Raw genomic sequence first — 15,017 nt, 5'->3', positions numbered from 1 at the left:
TACCCCAGTAATAAGATGTTTAGAAGTCCAGAAAGTCCCATGATTGTATATCTCGGGACCATACGTATTTCAGGAAGCAGTTGCTCGTCTGCATGGCATGGACTCGCCGAGTCCAATGATCAGACTCGGCGAGTAGCTTGAAGATTTACTGGGACTCGCCGAGTTGTTCTTCAGACTCGGCGAGTAGCTTGAAGATTTATTGGGACTCGCCGAGTTGTTCTTCAGACTCGGCGAGTAGCTTGAAGATTTACTGGGACTCGCCGAGTTGTTCTTCAGACTCGGCGAGTAGCTTGAAGATTTACTGGGACTCGCCGAGTTGTTCTTCAGACTCGGCGAGTGGAGTCGGGGTGGCCCCGCGATTCTTCCACGTGGATCTTGTCGAGTCAAGGGGGATACTCGACGAGTAGATAAGGAATCCCAGAGAGTTGGAGGACGTCTAGACTCGCCGAGTCGCCATGGTACTCGCCGAGTCCGGTCGAGCTGACCGTTGACCGTTGACCAGAGTTGACCTAAGTCTGACTTCTTAGGGATAGTCACACTTAGAAGATATATGTGTTAATGAGATATGTGATGTTATAGGAAGGTTGTAGCTCATCGGATTGTGCACGAGTGATTTCAGGATTTGCTAGCTTTCAGCATTCACGAGGTGAGTCTTCTCACTATACTGTACCCGGAAGGGTTTGACTGTGTGACCTGAAGGTCAGATACGATATGTGATATGTATGCTATATGTGGTAAGATATTTGTTATATGTGCTATGTATGTTATGTGGGCCGGAAGGCAATATGTTATGGGCCGGAAGGCGAATATGTTATGGGCCGGAAGGCGTGGTGTTGATGACCGGAAGGTCAGGGCCTGGAAAGGCGTATGTGCGTAAGTTGTATATTGGGGAACTCACTAAGCATTTATGCTTACAGTTGTCATGTATGTGTTTCAGGTACTAGCGAGGACCGTGGGAAGGCGCCGGCGTGATCGATACACACTGAAGAATGCTTTTATGATCTTGGGATTTTGAATATTTGTATTTGACAAGATACTTAAACTATTATGCCTTGTTTTGAATGGAAATAATTATATTTAAAAAAAAAAAATTTGTTTGAAAACTTGCGTTGTTACATAATGATTTCTCATCTTCAGGATGATAAGTACAAGTGAGTAGAGAAAACAAATTTATAAACATAAAAATATGCTTAATTCAAAAAATTTGTTATCACAGTTAATGAAAAGTATTTTTGTCGAAATAATCAATTATTAAGTGTGTAGGATATTACCACTAAGGGGTTTTGAGTTTTGCATTATCCTCAAGCTTCAATAAAAACATCAACTAATACTCATCACTTTCAAGTAAAAATCTCTGCAATTTAAACTTAATTATAGTAAATCTAATCAATAACATTACAGAAAACAGTAAGGTTAAGAATAATTACATAAAGTTTTTGAGTTAGATAGTTGGAAATGGAGTAATTGTATTTTAACATGTATGAGACCGATTATTATCTTCAAAATTGGAAGTATTCACTATATTAACAAGAATTAAATACAAGATGACTGTTTTTCCCTTGATGAATTTTGGTACCATCGATGTACATTGAGAAAGAAATAAAATAATTAAGAAGATATATCATGTTGATTTGCAAACATATAGGATGGTCAGTGCATAAGTTATGGCTTTAAATTTGGGGAGGATTTGAAATTTATTTTAGGGATAACAGAAATTGGTGAAGGTTTGAGCGGAAACATTGATGGACAACGTGTTTGACCGAACACTGGTCAAGATTGTAACACCCCGAGTTTAGAAGTGCAAGTTCAGGGTGCTGGGTGTAATTAAGGAGGATCGACTCGGCGAGTCCATGGGTAGACTCGGCGAGTCGAGTCGCGATTTTGGTAGCGTGCTTAGTGACCAACTCGGCGAGTCGACGGCTGGACTCGGCGAGTTGGTGCTGAAGGGGGAAAAACCCTAATCCGGGGTTTGTGCCATATATAAAGCACATTATAGCCACCCACAGCCTCTTTACCTTCCCTGTTAGTTCCAGAAAACCCTAAATTGTGAGAGGCTCCATTATTGAGAGGATTAAAGCTTGGAAGGAGAATGTTTTGTAGAGAAGTTGGAGGACATCGAGGATAGCATCAAGAGGGCTTGTGGATCTGAAGTCTACATCAGTTTAGACTCATCTTTGGGGTAAGAAGCCTCTGCCTTAAGCCTTTTTCCTTATTGTCATCCATTGTGAGTGTTTTGGGGGATTCTTTAGCTTGGTTTGGATCCATTTAGGGTTTAGAGGCTAGATCTGAAGTTGCAACTTCAAATCTAGGTTGTATTGGAGTCATAAGGGCAGAAAGCATCAATCCTTGAGTTGTTAATGAAGCCCTTTGTCCTAAAAGTCTAGCCCTAGAGCATTTTGGGCTCATAGCTCCTGGAGTTCACGTAAAGTTTGCCACTTTACGTGAGGAATGGCTTGTGGAAGGGTAGATCTAGAGATTGGAGCCCCTGCATGGCTTGGAAAGCCTCTGTATGGAATGAGAACTGAAGAGACTCGGCGAGTTCCATGGGTGAACTCGGAGAGTTGGATAAAGATAGGCAGGAACTCGACAAGTTGGAAGAACAACTCGGCGAGTCTGTTGAATATTTCCTTGAACTCGGCGAGTCTGTTCTTGGACTCGGCGAGTCTGGTCGAGGAGTCCTAACCTTTTCTGGTTGAGCTGTGAATCGGTGAGTTAAGCATGAAGGGACTTAGAGTTTGTTGGACTCGGCGAGTCTTGGGGCGACTCGGCGAGTTGAGTCGCGATATGGGAGTTTTCAGAGCATAGGGACTCGACGAGTCAGCAGGCTGACTCGGTGAGTAGAGTCAGTCATGAAGTTTGACTTTGACTGAGGACTTTGACTTTGACCAAGAGTTGACCAGTTGACTTCCCGGGGTAATTTGGAGATTATTAGTATTTATTGGTTTTGGTCATTTGGTTATGTTCAGTGGTGGAGTTCATGTCGGTGGTCGAAGAAGCGTGATCTTATTCTTCAGTCAGCAGTTCAGGTGTGTTATCCTCACTATATTGACATGGTCTACGACACCAAGGCCGACCCTTTTTCGGATGGAAGTTCGGGTAGTTGTTTGTTATGTTATTGCTTTGCTATGTGTGCATCCAGGTAGTTAGGATGGTATATGTTAGAGACCTGGTTAGGGTCGGTATTCTTGTTTATAGGATGTTGTTATGCTAGTGAACAGTTAGGTCGGTATCCTGGTAGAGATGTGCTATATGTGTGATCTGTTAGATTGATTGATTAATTATGAATTGCTATATGATTATATGTTTATGTGCACATGGTTGGTTGACTGGGGTTGGGTTGAGGCGGGTCCTGCTTTGTGATGTAGGCCAACATACCTAGGGCGGACCGAATATCCCAAAGGCCCAGCGAGCGGTCCGGATAGGCTGCAGGCCCCAAGAGGGCAGACCAGACGTGTCTAGGCTCGGAGAGTGGATCAGGCCGACTGAAGGCCCGGTGCGGGCGGACCAGTCATTCTGTAGACTCAGAGAGTAGACCAGGAAGGTTGAAGGCCCGGTGCGGGCGGACCAACCACACTGCAGACTCGATGTATATGGATAGACTCGGAGGGTGGACTAGGTGGACTATAGGCCCGGTGCGGCGGACCAGTCACACAGTAGACCCGAAGTGCTTGGTTGTTCTGTTCTGGTTATGATATGATATGTGTGGTATTGTGGTTGGTATTTTGGGGGTATCTCACTAAGCTTTCGGGCTTACAGTTGTGGTTTTATGTTTCAGGTATTTCAGAAGATCGTGGCAAGGCAAAAGCGTGATCGTACCACTCCTCATGTTTATGTTTTATGAAATGGTTCTGGGAATACTCTGATAAGAAATGTATTGAAAACCTTTTTGTCATGATTTAATGAATATGGGTTGTTTTAGAAACGTTTAAATTGGTTGAAATTTTTAGAGCGTTACAAAGATGACGTAAACAATTTGATCTAAGGGTCAAAAAGTATAAGTGAAACACAATAAAAAAAATATTTATTGCTTTAGATGATGAAATAAAGTGTCTCTTTTAGACATAGAATTCAATCATCTATTTTGTAAGTGCAAATGTCTTACACTTGGGTTGTGCTGACTTAGTAAGACATGTGGAAGATATGGTGGTTAACCTATTGACCCATGTTCAAATCCTGGCACTACTCAACCTCTATGGCCATGGAGGTTCGCTTGCAGTGACTCCAGAGCATGAGGCATAGCCTCATGTTCGCAGTGGGGGATTAGTCGGTATATGAAAACTGACCCGAAAACCCTTGTTAGGGAAGTTCCTTTTCCAAAAAAATGTAAATGTGTTAGTCTTTGCCTCTCTCTAGCGTCATTGTAATGGGTTTTATTATTTAAATCTGTAAAATTGTGGATATCATTAATATCTAAAAATAATAATATTTCAATGGTAAATGTTTACTAATAAATTTACATAAATTCACAAGGATCTATAAATAATTGTTTTAGAATGGCTAAAAGATTTATAAAAGTTTATAATTTTATAAAATGTTGTAGTTTGCTAATATTTATATTGAAGTTGTAATAAAGAACATTTTAACAATGTTGACAAATTCACATTCAAACGGAATAATAAAGTAAAAAATGATTAAAATTCTAAATTCATATGAGTTTAAACCCAAAAGGAAAATAGATGAATAATTCAACATTTCATAAAACACAAAATGTATTTAAATGATTAAAATTATAATCCAAAAAATGAATAGTATGAAACAAAGTAATCAAAAACCAAACCCAAAAATCAAATACTATGAAAACATACTATGAAATCAACCGTACTCAAATCACCCAACTACTCATATCAAATCATGAAAATTATATATTATTTTTCTTTTTTTAGAATTAACAGTTTTGGCTTGTCTTTTCCAGAAGTACGATCTGTCATTGATGTTAATGATCGTTTGGTTGAGGACATTGTTTCCAGATTATCAACATCGTAAACATCCTCCAAGGTGTGTTTTAATTCTTCATGTCCAGACACTCTTTTAAAGGAATTCCACTTAGTTAGTGGACTTGTTGCAATACTTTTATTAAGATTTGAAGCGGGTGTGACGTTTTCACCAGTAAACGAAACTGCATCCTAAATATAGAAAATAAATTCATATGTCAATCTAAAAGTTAATAATATTTTAAAGTATTTAAAATATTAGATTTAGTTATATTATATTTAAAATCTTTAAATTTAATGTGTCTTGACATCTGAATTTCGCCGATAAAACGTTAAACGAATCAGATTACGACGCCTACATTTGTAGTACATAAAAATATGTTAGTTGATCAACTAAAATATAAAAAACGAATCTAATAAGTGTACTTTTTGTAGTATGTTTCGTAAAAGAATGTTACATGTTTGATGTTAATTTTTTTTTTCCAATTCAACAGTGATTTTATTATTAACATTGAAGTTTGAGATTCATAACCATCAACATTGCTCTTCATTGCTCTTCAAATTATAATGAGAAATTTGAATTTTGAACGCCAAATTTTTATCCAAAAGTAATTTCAAATCAGACGGATAAATCTTCATATTACCTTCCTAAAAGTGAAAAAATTAACGGTTATAAAAACAGACAAACAAAAAGTAAAAATTAGTTTTATTTAAATGAAGTTAATATCGATAACCTCATTAAATTTTTGAAGCAACTCTTGTGTGTGCTTTTCCAGAAGTTCTTTGCGTCACGATCAAATCAGGTAAATGACACCACGTAGGTAAAGTCTTGTACTATAATGGTGATTTTGAAACTAAATCCACTTTTATTAAAAAAATTCAACAATATAAAATTAGAAAATTTAATCGAAGATTATAATAATATGTATAAAAGAGTTATTGAAAACCTTGGAACAACAAATACGTCTTTGTTCATGAAAGTTGAAGTGTAACAATAAAAAACTTCTTTATACTGCTTTTGGTCTGTGTCACTAGCTTTGTCATCATGCATTAAAATGACTTCTATGGTTTTTTCTTGACAAACACAAGTCAACACATTAAAAAATCGATATAAAGGGTATAATTTTGTTTATGTAACTAAATGAATGAAACTAATATGCTTAAAATAGATTGATTAATTTTTTTTCATGACCTCTGAACGATAACACAATAATAACAAATAATAAGAACATAGTAAATGCAAGAAATTGAAGAAGAATAAGGAGAACAGAGTAAAGTAAGAGCTTGGAAAAAAGAATTGGAGAAGAAGATTGCTCAAGAAGAACACTGTAAATCATAGGACTCAATCCAAAATCGTAAGAATAATCACTTCAGTGTAATCGTATACATAAGGTGTTTTGAATAAGGAAATCATTATTTTCTAAAAAAATTGGGATCCTAAAAGATCATCTTGGAGATTTTCGGCTATTCATCTAGAGAAAAAAAAAAAAGATACCAGCTATATTAATTCAAAACTTCAAATTAATTGACTTTCTTTTTTAATCAGTTTTAAAATTCAAACAATTATGAATAATATTGATTTTAAATTTGACTATTAAATATTTTGCTGATTTAGTGGGATTATATTAGATTTTATAGGTTAATAACTTAATTATTGATATGCTTGTTTAATGAGTTTTAAAAAAATTAATAAATAAATAATAAAATGTAAACGGGTTTAAATTTGGAAATCAAAAGCTATAAATAAGAGAGTTAAATTAGGAACAATATTAATTAGAGAAACTAATATCATGTATATAAATAGAATGATATGTTTTAATTGATAAAATAATTACTGAATTTAAAGATTTTATAATTATTATAGATTTTATACTTAAATATAATTGTATTTGAATTTTATTTGTGGAAGATGATGTCATCAATTTGATCTAAGGGTGGAAAACATAAAATTAAAACACAATCAAGGGCTCTGATTTCTTCATTGGTGAATTAAAGGTTATTTTTTAATAATATTTAGAGATTTGTTATAACTCTTTTGAACTTTAAGCATTATATTGTAATTAGTTTAATTTTATTTTTACTAAAAAAATAAACAAAACACACTAAAATACATAAAATAATTTTGTCTACAAATAAAGACCAATATTGATATATGTTAAGAATTTTTTTTTTTTGAATTTTTTTTATGTTGTCTATATAATTTTTTTGGGTTATAATTTCAAAAATGTATAATATTTAGATTTTATAATATAATAAAAATAATTATAAATAATATAAAAGTTTGGTTTGGGTTGGGTTGCTAATGCGTGTGAAAAGTTGGTTTAGTTTGATTGAGTAGATGAAAGAGAGATAAATTATTTTTTTAATTAATAGTTGGGTTGGTTTTTGTTGTGAATGGGAGTAGTCTAAGGGAGAGTTGGAGGAAGAGAATATGAGAGAGTGGTGATTAGCATGGAGGAAGAAAATGTGAAAAAAAAGGTCTGGTGTTTTTTAGTTGTGTGTGTGTGTGTCTGTGTGTGTGTGAGAGAGAGAGAGAGAGATACTATTTGAGTATTTGTTTGTACAAGACAAAGGGTATCTTCATCATTTCACATACAATTAACAAGATTTGTTTACAATGTTAGTCATAAGGACCATTTATGTGCAAAGTTTGCTCCAAATTGACTATCTAAAAAAAAGTTTTATTAGAACTATATTAGAGAATAACCGAAAAGAATTATGACCATTTGTGAAATTTGTCTTTACTTAATTTTCAAATTTATCACAAAATCGTTAAAGAAAAAGTTCCTTCAAATTACACAAAAATTCATGAATATCCCTTGGGGTTTTCAAAAAAGTAGCAATTTCGAAACATTATTGGAAAGAGCTACACGTGGTCTTGTGATTTCAAAAAAGTAGCAATTTCGAAACATTATTGGAAAGAGCTACATGTGGTCTCGTGATTGGTTATTTCTTTCTTAGAATGACCAGATACCCATGGATCAAGGTTGATAAGAACAATACACCACAAGATTCCTATCACCATGGTCCTCGTTTGGTAGCCTTCGGTTTTATAAGTTTATTATTATTATTATTCCAATATAATTTTTAACTAATATATTACAATACAATTAAAATGAAATTTACATTACAAAATAATAATCTAAAAGACAACATGTCGCAATATTATAACTTTAAAACAACCAAAAACATCACAAACATAGGTCTAGTGGAGGAAAATGTTACCAGATCCAAATAATTAAAAGTAACACTTCTGTTTGATAAAAGAAAAAGGCTACTTCAGCAACAAACAACACCTCAAAATAAATTGCATTAGGTTGTCAGAAAGTGTTGTAGGATCTGAATAGAAGTCGTCAGGTTATGATATAACACTATTATGATGCAACAATTCAAAGGTATGCATTAGGGTCTAAAGAGATGCTAATGCAAAACTTTTAACAGAAAATGTTGTATTTTTCCTAGCTTTTACAAAACAACATTTTAATCAAGATTGCATTTTTAAAATAATTTAAATACAAAATTTTTGCAATCTTTATATATACATTTCCATATTGTTAAAACTCTTTATTATTATTATTATTATTATTATTATTATTATTATTATTATTATTATTATATATATATATATATGTGTGTGTGTGTGTGTGTGTTTCATAACTTTATTAGTGTGATTTTTAATAACATACATCATGGATCAAAAAATTTGGGGACATTTAAGAAAACTTTATAACCCACTTTTTATTCTCTAAAAACCCAAGAACAACATTGTGTCTAGATCATACACATGATTCATATTAATGTGTACAAGCTATACCTCAGTATTTTCACAAAAACTGGTTACTCTTTTGTGCAAGAAACATCAACTAGTTGCTCTTAGACCATTATTGGATTATGATGATTTTCAAAACAAAACACACAACGAAGAAAACTTTAAAATCGTAATCCAATAGGATCACAAGTCCATAGATTTCATGCTACAAAACTAAAACCCAAGAGGATAGATCAAAAGAGTACCTTTTTCATGTAGATCTTGCTTTCACTTGGATGATTCGGGGGTCTGAAATAGTACCCCTCTAATGTAGTCACATCCTAAGATAAATATTCAAGCAACAATGATTTAACCATTCTTCCTTTATATTAGGGATGAGCGTTTGGACCAAAAACCCGAACGGAACTAAAACCCGAAATGAACCGAATTAGGCCCGAATAAGCAATTCGGTTCGGATTTCGGGTCTCTATATTTGTAACACCCAGTATCCAGAACAGGTCAGTTTAGGGCTTCAAGGAGTCAAAGGCATGGTTTTTGGGTAAAACCGGGTGTCACGATGTGACGATAGAGAGATCACGACGTGACAAGTGATTAAATGGAAAATGTTGATTTAACTGAGCTCACAACGTGAGACATATGTGCTCACGACGTAAGATGTGTTGCAGCCCAAGCCCATGACCTTTTAGGGCTTCCTTCGTATTTAAACCCCATAAACTTCATTTTAAGGTTCATTATGCATCCTCCTTCATCCTCAAACACATAAAAGCCCTAACCCTTGCCTCTCCTTGTGATTTTTGAGCTTTTGGTGGTATTTTGGTAGCTTGAAGAAGCAGGGTTCGCCTTTGGAGCATAGATTCAGCTTGGAAGCTTCATTTTCATCTTCTAGCAACATCTCTAGACCATTGTGAGTAACCAAGATTCAATCTTTATGATTCCTTGTTGCTAGATCTAATGTTTTATACATAATTATTCATGGTTAGATGAGTTAGAGTGTTGGGACTCCATATAGTTAGCAACTTTATGGGTCCTTAGAGTCCCTTGGTGTTTATATATGGTGGATTTGAGGTTTTGGTAATATTTGAGCTCATACTTGAGTTTTGACCTCCTTTTTCTTCATGAATACCCTAATTTGGGCTCAAGTCTTGTATTATACATGTAAGACCTTAAAGCATCGATTCTTATTGGGGTGTTAGGAAGCATTCTGGAGAAGATGGATTAATGTCTTAATGGATTAAGGAGTTTAATCATCAAAATGTCTGTAACACCCAGAATCAGAAATACCAAGAAAAGGAAGGAAAAGCTCTAAGTCAAGGAGTCAACTCGTCGAGTCCAGGGAAGAACTCAACGAGTCGGAGCGGGATCTGGGTCATAAAGTAAGTGACCGACTCGGCGAGTCGGCAAGTGGACTCGGCGAGTCTGGTCTGGGCGAGAAAAACCCTAATCTTAGGGTTTACACCCTATATAAAGAACATCATATCCCTCCCTCAGCCTCTTTACCACCCTTTTGAGATCCAGAAACCCTAAATCGTTAGTGAGAGTCCTTGGAAGCCATTTTGGAGCTTAGATAAGTGGTTTTTGTGAAGAGATCTTGAAGATCAAGAAGCTTGGATCAAGGGGATTTGTAGAGATTTGGATTATTCTCCAGTGGGAGGTCATCTTGGAGATAATAAGTTGTTACCTTCACCCTTTTTGCATCTAGATCTATTCTTGAATGAGATCTTGGGGCTATTTTGGTAAGATTGAGATCTATTTCAGGTTTGGGGCTTAGATCTGAGGTTGCTACTTCAGATCTAGGGTTGTGATGGTCCAGAATGTCTTAAAGCAACAGTCAATGAGTTGTTGGTGAAGCCCCTTTGTCTTAAACCCAAGCCCTAGAGTGTTTTGGGCCTTTAGCTCCTTGGTTTCACGTAAAGTTTGCAACTTTACGTGGGGGTTAGACTTTAGAAGAGTGGATCTATGGGTTGGAGCCCCTACATGGCTCGAAAAGCCACTGTATGGATTAAGGACTGAAGAGACTTAACGTGGCTATTCCACCAAGTTAAAGCCCTATCAGTAAGTGTGAAGGTTGCAAACTTGACTTTGCTGTGCTCGGGACAGGAGCAGATTTCAAAGACTGATTATGTCCTTTCAATCCACTGCCTCAGAGTCATCACACCACCAGTTCCATTAAACATCCGGGGTTTGGCATTAGTAAAGTCCTTATAGGTGCATTCTCGGGATTGCCCATGACTCTCGCCATGGTTGGATGGGTGTGTACCAAATCCCGAGCTAGTAGTACTCGAGTTATTGATCTGTGACATGGCAGCTGCTACAGCTGCGGTGACTACTGCTTGGAACATGACAGCATCAAATTGAGGAGGTGGAGGTGGTGGTGGTATGGGTGCTTCCTGTAACGCCCGTGTTTCTGGGCTTGCCATTTTTAGCAATGTAATAGTCTAGGTTAACCTTTGTAACCCCAATTTGAAATAATAAAAATGTATTATTTGTGAATTCTGTGAATTATGTGAGTTATGTGTTTATTTGCTTAATTATGTGATATAATCGAATTAAGAATAAAACAAGCGTCAAAATTAAAGTGTGAGATAAGCCCGATATCTTTGCATAAAGTTGTAGTGGTCGAAACAAGAATTCCGGAGATATAAGGAGTGCCAAAATCCGAGTTATAACGAGGAAGTTATGACCTGTCGAAGTTTCGCGCCAGAACCGGCACGACGCCGAGTGACGTAAAAATATGAATTTAAGATAGAACGATATTTAGCCTTAGCAATCTAAATGAAAGTCGTATATTTCGTTAAACCGAGAGCGTGCATAAAAGGAACGCCCAAATCTGACTTCGTATGAGGAAGTTATGATTTTCTGAAGTTTCGACTGGGCAATATGCAGCCCGAATACTCGATTTGAGATCGAGCGGTTTTTAGCCGAAACAATCTAAATGAGAATCGAAGATCTTGTTGTTAGTAGCAAAACGATGAAAAGTTAGGCGAGAACGGACGTCAGACGAAGAAGTTATGAATTTATAACGAAGTTTTTCTGTCCCGGCCTTCTAAAAATAAATAATAAAAATAAAATCAAAATTAGCCGACGGAGTCTAAATGAAAGTTGTAGAGTATGGTCTGACCTTCGCGTGGATATAAAGAACGTCGAAAACGGAGCTCGTATGCGAAAGTTACGCAATTTAGAAGTTCGACGAGTCAATTACGCCCAGCGTGATTTGAGTACGCCCAGCGTACTCAGTCGGATGCAACTTGTCTGACCAATACTCGAGTGCCACCAGTCGACGCATGCAGTGACGTCAAAGTACGCCCCGCGTAACTCGAGTACGCCCCGCGTACTGAGTATGCCCTGCGTAATTTGAGATTACGCCCCGCATAATCCCAGACCCAGTAGCCTATAAATAGAACTCGAGATCAGCCATTTCCTTGCGATTTTTCTTACTTTCTCTCTAAGTTGTTGCCTCAATTTGCGTGCCAATCATATCCCGAAGCCCCGGTATTATTCCTGAGCCCCGAAGCAAGATCCGAAGCCCCGAGGATCCCGAAGAGCGTTATTCCCGAGCCGAAGCTCTGCCCGTGAGGAGTTCGATTTTGGTGGAGATCTTCCAGATCTATCGAAGTATACTACTTCTATGAGCTGTAGTGCTGTCGGATCATCTTCTGATCAAGTGAGTGTGTAGTTATTTTCATTCCAACGCAATATTATGAAGTATTTAATATAAAATACGTGCTACGTGTAAATATTTTGTGGTTATATGTGTGAATGTATATTCACTCTCTTCTATCTCATAGATCTGATATATTCTCTATGAAATACGTGTTATGTGTGTATGCCTCATCTGTTATGTGGAATATGTATTGATTAAAGCATGCTATACATGTTTTTAAACAATGTATAAAAATGTATATTTTTATCTACTAATATGTTGGGTAGAACATGGGTAGATAATTGGTGTGAAATAAACAGATGAGAGGCCTCAGTGTTATTGGTGTTATTCTAGTCATTCAGCAGAGTATGGATGACGACCACGGACTATTCTAGACTGTCCTGTGGAACACTAGCTGGCTCATTACCTGTAGGTGTTGTGAATGACGTGTTTACCGGTGTACTCTATCCCCCACATGGTTGCCTTTAGGATACTTATTGTTGAGGAAACCCCTCTGCAGTAATGTCCGTCCCGATGAAAATCCTGACTTAGGTTCCTTATAATAGAAGTTATTTTAGGGACGTAAAAGTGAGGATAATGGGAATGGGTGATCGGGTTTATTGTGGATTGTTGAAATTAAATATAATTATTGTGGGTTGAAAACCCTATATGCTCACCAGGCTCCCAAGCCTGACCCACTCAGTTTATTTGTATTACAGGAAGTGGCGCAAGAGCTTAAGATGGGCGAATCATCAAGTTGTTTTTGTTTACAAGTCTGTATATGTATATATTTGTTGAACGACTTGTAATGTTATCGTTTATGCTTTATGATTTGTATCGGAACATGACATCCCGACTTTTGATTATGAAATGAAATCATATTTCTTTATGAAATGTTTTGATAAATATCTATTTTATCATGTTTTGTTTTTTTTTGGGAACAAATTCCGCATCTCTTTTAAAACTAAAAGGATTTACTCTGAAAATGTTTAAAAACCATAAATGAAATCGGTCTTTTCTGGCCGAGATTTTGGGGATGTCACAGTTGGTATCAGAGCATTAGTTTAAGCGAACTAGGAATTTGTAGGATTTCTAGACTTAAACTTAAGATGCTAAGTGGAGATTGGGAGATGTGTGTCTGATAAATTTAGACACGAGCACTAGTTTATTTTAGGAGAGTTGCCTAAAATGCTTTTATGTGCTAAATGTTATATGTTGCCATATATGATATTAATTGTTCGGATCTACGGTTTGTTGCCAACCGGATCTGAAGGTTTATGTGTTTAGGATTCTAAGCGTATGTATACGATATTAGAACTAGCATGTAATCGTTTGGAGTAATAAGGTGAAATTATTCGGTGTGTAGATCAAAAATGGTGAGAACAAGAAGCGGAGTTGGAAATGCTGATGAAAACAGGAATCAACCGCCTGTAATTCAACAAGTACCTGTCGTAGTTGATGCACCTGAGCCGATAACAATGGTTGGTGTACAAATGATGATTCAAATGATGTTGGATCGTCAAATGGAAGAAACAAGACGCCTGCTTAGGCAGAATCGTGAAGAACCATCAATTCAAGCGGAAGAGCCCGAGGAGAATGGAGGGCAGTCTGAAGGAGAAAACTTTAGTGGGATCATTGGTCAAGACGAACAACCAATGGTTAGAAGCAATAACCAGTATGGAGGAAATGATGGTCGTGGGTGCAAGTATAAGGATTTCATGGCATCCAAACCACCATGTCTATCCGGAAGCCCGATGCCGGTGCAAGTTATGGACTGGGTCTCTGAAATGGAGACTATGTTTGAAAGTTGCGAATGCAGCAACAGGAAGAAGACCGCTCTTGCGATCCCTCTGCTAAAATCTGGCGTGTTGAGTTGGTGGAAGCTGTTAGCTGACTCTATGCCCAAGGGAGAAGCAAGCAAAATGTCTTGGGAAGACTTTGTGAAACAACTAAAACTGCAATACTGCTCCGAGCAGGACCTTCTGGAAATCAGTAATGAGTTTCAGAATTTGAAGAAAGGGAAATTGAGTGTTACTGAATACGCTGCAAGTTTCACAGAAAAGATGAAGTTTATCCCATATTTGGTGCCTACAGAACTCTCTAAGGTCAACAAGTTTGCCCTTGGACTACCAGCGGACTATGGTCCAATGGTTAAGCAAGCAACCACATTGAAAGGCGCCATCTGGGCTGCTAGAAATGTTGAGACCCAGATCAGGGAAAAAGGTCTAGAAAGGTCAGAGGTTGGTGAGAAGAGGAAAATTGATGGATTTTCAGGGTCCAACAAGAAAAGTAAATTCTCGAAGTCTAGTTCGAGAGGAAGTGGAGGAAAGGTAGAGGCGAAATGGTGCGACAAGTGCAAGAAGAAGCATCATGGGAAGTGTGGTGGGGAAACCACATGCTTCAAATGTGGAAAGCCAGGGCATTATGCCAACGACTGCACCTTCACCAAGAATGTTTGTTATGGTTGTGGTGAGGAGGGGCACATCTCAAGGGATTGTCCGAAAAAGAAGGAAGCAGCAAGACCCAACATTCCGCCAAAGCCAAAGGTGAGAGCATTCCAGATGACATTGGAAGCTGCTAAAGATGAAGCTGATGTCGCTTCAGGTACCTTTCTCGTTAACAGATTGTTTGCCCAAATTTTATTTGATTCTGGAGCCAATTACTCTTTTATATCGCA

This window comes from Lactuca serriola, chromosome 5 (genome assembly GCF_051521515.1).
Source record: "Lactuca serriola cultivar US96UC23 chromosome 5, Lser_US96UC23_V15, whole genome shotgun sequence".
Classification (NCBI taxonomy): Eukaryota; Viridiplantae; Streptophyta; class Magnoliopsida; order Asterales; family Asteraceae; genus Lactuca; species Lactuca serriola.
This window is presented reverse-complemented; position numbering follows the sequence as displayed.